Source organism: Oncorhynchus kisutch, linkage group LG1, assembly GCF_002021735.2.
Source record: "Oncorhynchus kisutch isolate 150728-3 linkage group LG1, Okis_V2, whole genome shotgun sequence".
Classification (NCBI taxonomy): domain Eukaryota; kingdom Metazoa; phylum Chordata; class Actinopteri; order Salmoniformes; family Salmonidae; genus Oncorhynchus; species Oncorhynchus kisutch.
In genome coordinates, this window is record NC_034174.2 from 9,415,633 (window position 1) to 9,423,132 (window position 7,500).

Consider the following 7,500-nt stretch of genomic DNA (forward strand, 5'->3'; position numbering starts at 1 on the left):
GTTAGGCTACCTAGCTAGAATGCTTGCTAGCCTATGAAAACAACAACGTAAAGAGTACTGTATGACAGACCCATTGACTGTTTTGCCAACATGTAAGAGAGGAATGATGGCATTGGAGTTCAAACTAAGCATATATAGCCTTGTTGATTTAATGTGAATGTTTAAGTTGAAATGGTGCTGGAATAACAGCGGAGGCAATACTCTCGTCGTCTTTGTGCTGACTTGCGGTAACTCAGTGGTTCTAAATCAAATCAAATCAAATGTATTTATATAGCCCTTCTTACATCAGCTGATATCTCAAAGTGATGTACAGAAACCCAGCCTAAAACCCCAAACAGCAAGCAATGCAGGTGTAGAAGCACGGTGGCTAAATCAGTAGTTGTTTAGTATAACTGTTGAAAACATTAACTTGTTGGACCATGTTCCAGGTCATGGAACTGTTTGTTACATGCAATATTTGCTTTGTGGACTTCACCGCACAGATGTTGCTCTCCGGGTTTTGTGATGAAACAAACATACAATACCAGTCAAAAGTTTGGACACACTTATTCAAAGGTATTTTTTATTATTATTTCTTTTTAAATTTTACAATTTTCTACATTGTAGAATAATAGTGAAGACATCAAAACTATGAAATAACACATATGGAATCATGTAGTAACCATAAAAGCGTTAAACAAATAAAAATATGTTTTATATTTGAGATTCTTCAAAGTAGCCACCCTTTGCCTTGATATCAGCTTTGCACACTCGTGGCATTCTCTCAACCAGTTTCATGAGTTAGTCACTTGGAATGCATTTCAATTAACAGGTGTGCCTTGTTAAAAGTTAAATAGTGGAATTTATTTCCATCTTAATGCCTTTGAGCCAATCAGATGTGTTATTAGAAGGTAGGGGGTGTATACAGAAGATAGCCCTATTTGGTAAAAGACCGAGTCCATATTAACACCTCAAATAAGCAAAGAGAAATGACAGTCCGTCATTGCTTTAAGACATGAAGGTCAGTCAATGCGGAGGAACATTTCAAGAACTGGCTCTCATGAGGACCGCCACAGGAAAGGAACACCCAGAGTTACCTCTGCTGCAGAGGATATGTTCATTAGAGTTTCCAGCCTCAGCAATTGCAGCCCAAATAAATGCTTCACAAATCTCAACATCAACTGTTCAGAGGAAACTGCGTGAATCAGGCCTTCATGGTCGAATTGCTGCAAAGAAACAACTACTAAAGTACACCAATAATAAGAAGAGACTTGCTTGGGCCAAGAAACACGAGCAATGGACCGGTGGAAATCTGTCCTTTGGTCTGGTGAGTCCAATTTATTTTATTTTTTTCCCCGAACCGCCGTGTCTTTGTGAGATGCGGTGTGGGTGAACGGATGATCTCTGCATGTTTATTTCACACTGTAAAGCATGGAGGAGGAGGTGTTATGATGTGGGTGTGCTTTGCTGGTGACACTGTCTGTGATTTATTTAGAATTAAAGGCGCACTTAACCAGCATGGCTACTACAGCATTCTGCAGTGATACACCATCCCATCTGGTCTGTGCTTAATGGGACTATCATTTGTTTTTCAACAGGACAATGACCCAACACACCTCCAGGCAGCGTAGCCTAGTGGTTAGAGCGTTGGACTAGTAACCAGAAGGTTGCGAGTTCAAACCCCCGAGCTGACAAGGTACAAATCTGTCGTTCTGCCCCTGAACAGGCAGTTAACCCACTGTTCCCAGGCCGTCATTGAAAATAAGAATTTGTTCTTAACTGACTTGCCTGGTTAAATAAAGGTAAAAAAAAAAAGAAAAAAAAAAGGGCTATTTGACCAAGAAGGAGAGTGATGGAGTGCTGCATCAGATGACCTGGCCTCCACAATCAACTGAACTCAACCCAATTGAGATGGTTTGGGATGAGATGGACCACAGAGTGAAGGAAAAGCAGACAACAAGTGCTCAGCATATGTGGGAACTCCTTTAAGACTTTTGGAAAAGCATTCCAGGTGAAGTTGATTGAGAGAATGCCAAGAGTGTTTAAAGCTGTCATCAAGGCAAAAGGTGGCTACTTTGAAGAATCTCAAGTATAAACTATATTTGGATTAGTTTAACACTTTTTGGTTACTACATTATTTCACATGTGTTATTTCATAGTTTTGATGTCGTCACTATTATTCTACAATGTGGAATATAGTAAAACACATAAAGAAAAGCCCTTGAATGAGGAGGCGTGTCCAAACTGTTACTTTAATCTAATGAGTAGGCGTGTCTAAAACCCTTGAATGAGGAGGCGTGTCCAAACTGTTACTTTAATCTAATGAGTAGGCGTGTCTAAAACCCTTGAATGAGGAGGTGTGTCCAAACTGTTACTTTAATCTAATGAGTAGGCGTGTCTAAAGCCCTTGAATGAGGAGGCGTGTCCAAACTGTTACTTTAATCTAATGAGTAGGCGTGTCTAAAACCCTTGAATGAGGAGGCGTGTCCAAACTGTTACTTTAATCTAATGAGTAGGCGTGTCTAAAACCCTTGAATGAGGAGGTGTGTCCAAACTTTGGACTGGTACTGCATGTTCAGTCAAATTTATTCGGCCACTGTGAGACAGTTGTCTTTTTGTTGTCACGGTCTTATTGTATATCATGGTGGCGTATGAACTAATGAGTATAGAGAAATTATCACAATATAGGTTTTAATATGGATTTTTGACGGGCTCAGCTTGTCCAGTGATTTTACCCACACACTGCTAGTGCTATCTATAGGCTGTTGATTTCAAATAGTAGAGGAGAGCAAACAAAAATAAGTTGTTGACACAAGGTAAAGCGCACCAATGCATTGTTGTTCAGCCTCATGGCAGTTTATACGGGGTGTTGGTTTTGTATACAGGGTTCAGAGGAGTCACAGAGCAAGAGAGAATGGACCTGGTGGTTACGACCTTGGTGGTTACAACCCTGGTGGTTACAACCCTGGTAGTTACGACCTTGGTGGATACGACCCTGGTGGCTACGACCCTGGTAGTTACAACCCTGGTAGTTACGACCTTGGTGGTTACAACCCTGGTAGTTACAACCCTGGTGATAGCGACCCTGGTAGTTACAACCCTGGTGGTTACGACCCTGGTAGTTACAACCCTGGTGGTTACGACCCTGGTAGTTACAACCCTGGTAGTTATGACCCTGGTAATTACAACCCTGGTGGTTACGACCCTGGTGGTTACGACCCTGGTGGTTACGACCTTGGTGGTTACAACCCTGGTAGTTACGACCCTGGTGGTTACGACCCTGGTAGTTATGACCCTGGTAGTTACGACCCTGGTGGTTAAAACCCTGGTAGTTACGACCCTGGTGGTTACAACCCTGGTGGTTACGACCCTGGTAGTTACGACCCTGGCAGTTACGACCCTGGTGGTTACAACCCTGGTGGTTACAACCCTGGTGGTTACAACCCTGGTGATAACGACCCTGGTAATTACAACCCTGGTAGTTATGACCCTGGTAGTTACAACCCTGGTAGTTACAACCCTGGTGGTTACAACCCTGGTGATAACGACCCTGGTAATTACAACCCTGGTAGTTACAACCCTGGTAGTTACAACCCTGGTAGTTACAACCCTGGTGGTTACGACCCTGGTGGTTACGACCCTGGTAATTACAACCCTGGTAGTTACGACCCTGGTAGTTACAACCCTGGTAGTTACAACCCTGGTGGTTACGACCCTGGTAATTACAACCCTGGTAGTTACGACCCTGGTAGTTACAACCCTGGTAGTTACAACCCTGGTGGTTACGACCCTGGTGGCTACGACCCTGGTAGTTACGACCCTGGTAATTACAACCCTGGTAGTTACGACCCTGGTAGTTACAACCCTGGTAGTTACAACCCTGGTAGTTACAACCCTGGTGATAACGACCCTGGTGGTTACGACCCTGGTGGTTACGACCCTGGTGGTTACGACCCTGGTAGTTACGACCCTGGTGGTTACGACCCTGGTGGTTACGACCCTGGTGGTTACGACCCTGGTGGTTACGACCCTGGTAGTTACGACCCTGGTGGTTACGACCCTGGTAGTTACGACCCTGGTGGTTACGACCCTGGTAGTTACGACCCTGGTGGTTACGACCCTGGTGGTTACGACCCTGGTGGTTACGACCCTGGTGGTTGTAAACACAGGAAATAAAACAAATATGCAAAACTCCTTGCACACAGAACACCCAGCTGGTGATTGTGATATAACTGAGTAGAACAATCCTTCAACATCAGACTGACAACATTACCTTCATCCTTCTCCCTGGTAGTCATCCTTCTCCCTGGTAGCCCTAACATACACACGCACACGTGAAGCCTTCCCTGGCCCTCTTGTCTTGACTGGCTGATCAGAAGGGATCTCACTGGGAGGCAGTAATTCTGTGTGTCTGTGATCGGGAGGTGGTTTGGGGGAAAGTTCAGATGGATAGTCTCCGATACCTGTACCTCTGTGTTTTAAGAATAGCAGGTTTACACATGCCATGCATTCTGTTTCTATGTTTCTCTGTTTCTCACTACCAGTCTGCAACTAAAGTGTCTTCTGATATATCCAGAAGTATTCAACAGTAATACAAACAATTAGTTGACAAATAGTACACGACAAATACATTATCCATGTGCAAATCAGAGGTAAACATATATATAACATTATGTAGAATACGAACAACAAAAACACAACTTGCATTAAATAATACATAGCATAAATAATCTTTCAAAAAGGAAATGAGCTGTATAAAAAAAGTTGCTACATAATTACTAAAATGTAGTATTTCCCCCCCCCCCCCCAATGATATTTTCCATTCTGTGTTAGTGAATGTAACTGACCACTGGACAGATGACAACAGAACATACATATTGAGATGATGGTATATAGAATTGAGATGAAGGTATATAGAATTGAGATGAAGGTATATAGAATTGAGATGAAGGTATATAGAATTGAGATGAAGGTATATAGAATTGAGATGAAGGTATATAGAATTTAGATGAAGGTATATAGAATTGAGATGAAGGTATATAGAATTGTGATGAAGATATATAGAATTGAGATGAAGGTATATAGAATTGAGATGATGGTATATAGAATTGAGATGAAGGTATATAGAATTGAGATGAAGATATATAGAATTGAGATGAAGATATATAGAACCTGCCAACCCGTGTAGATACAGTCAGAGCTGGTTTCAAATACTATTTGAAATCTTTTAATGATTTATTTTCATTCGCATCAAGGCCATCATACCAGGCACACTGGACCCACTTCAGTTTGCCTACAGCTCCAACAGAAGCACAACAGATGACAGTTTCCATCGCTATTCACACGGCCCCATCTGGACAAGAGGAACCCCTATGTGAGAATGCTGTTCACTGACTACAGTGCAGCCTTCAAACACTATAGTTCCCTCCAAGCTCGACACCAAACTCAGAGCCCTGGGTCCGGACACTACCTTTTGAAACTGGATCCTGGACTTCCTGACGGGCAGACCACATGCTGTGAGGATTGGCAACGACACCTCCGGCACATTGACTCTTAACACAGGGCCCCCCCTCCCAGGAGTGTGTCGATCCACACGTTCCTCAGTGTCCACATCACAGAGGACTTGACATGGATCAACAACAAGACAGTCAAGACAGCGTAACAGTGTCTCAACTTCCTAAGGCGGCTGTAGAAATTCGGCGTGCCACCCAGGGTCATCTCCAAATACTACCGTTGCACCATCGAGTGTCATCAAATCGAAGTAAGTGTATTTATAAAGCCCTTCTTACATCAGCTGATATCTCAAAGTGCTGTACAGAAACCCAGCCTAAAACCCCAAACAGCAAGCAATGCAGGTGTAGAAGCACGTTGCATTACGGCCCGGTTACGGGAATTGTTCGGTTCACGACCGAAAGGCCCTCCAGCGGGTGGTGAAGACGGCCCAGTACATCTCTGGGATTGTGCACCGACCCATCCAGGACATCTACTTGAAACGGTGCCTGAAGACGTCCCGTAGCATCATCAAGGACCCCAAACACCCCAACGTGAGGTCACTTCCTGCCATGAGCTGTTCATTCCCTTACCGTCTGGCAGACGGTATATCAGAGCATGATGTCTGACACCAACAGGCTCAGAGACAGTTTATATCTACAAGCCATCAGACTGTATCAGAGCATGATGCCTGATACCAACAGGCTCAGAGACAGTTTATATCTACAAGCCATCAGACTGTATCAGAGCATGATGTTTGATACCAACAGTCTCAGAGACAGTTTCTATCTACAAGCCATCAGACTGTATCAGAGCATGAGGTCTGATACCAACAGGCTCAGAGACAGTTTCTATCTACAAGCCATCAGACTGTATCAGAGCATGAGGTCTGATACCAACAGGCGCAGAGACAGTTTCTATCTACAAGCCATCAGACTGCTGAACACTTGAACTGGACTGACCACCTGCACTGACTCTCAGCGCGCGCGCGCACACACACGCACACGCACACAGCACACACACACACACACACACACAACACACACCACACACACACACACACACACACACACACACACACACACACACCACACACACACACACACTTTCATGCTACACACACATCACAACTGTTGCTACCAGACTAAATACTGCACATTCCAAACACTTGTCCCCCCCCCCCCCACCCACCCACCCCCCTTCCGCAAAACACATGTGAATATTGGACTATAAATGGTCCCTTCCTGTATTATACTGATGCTAAAATGTTTATTCTACTGAGCCATTTACTACATGTTTGTATTCTGTATTATTGTTGTTGTCGAGAAGCACCTGCAAGTCCGTATTTCATTGGATGGTGTATACCATGTATATCCTGTATATACGACTAATAACACACAAAACTAGTGTTTTCTCTGGTCTACCTGGGACTGCCAGATGGGTGGGGGTTTGAACATTTGTAATTCTTCTATTGGATCCATTCTGCCAGGACAAGCTCAATCAAGCCCAATCATTTGTAATTCTTCTATTGGATCCATTCTGCCAGGACAAGCTCAATCAAGCCCAATCATTTGTAATTCTTCTATTGGATCCATTCTGCCAGGACAAGCTCATCAAGCCCAATCATTTGTAATTCTTCTATTGGATCCATTCTGCCAGGACAAGCTCAATCAAGCCCAATCATTTGTAATTCTTCTATTGGTTCCATTCTGCCAGGACAAGCTCAATCAAGCCCAATCATTTGTAATTATTCTATTGGATCCATTCTGCCAGGACAAGCTCAATCAAGCCCAATCATTTGTAATTCTTCTATTGGATCCATTCTGCCAGGACAAGCTCAATCATTTGTAATTATTCTATTAATTCTTCTATTCTTCTACTTCTTTAAAGTTATACTCTCTCTCTCTCTCTCTCTCTCTCTCTCTCTCTCCTCTCTCTCTCTCTCTCTCTCTCTCTCTCTCTCTCTCTCTCTCTCTCTCTCGCTCTCTCTATCTCTCTCTCTGTCTCTCTCTCTCTGTACAGATCTATGCA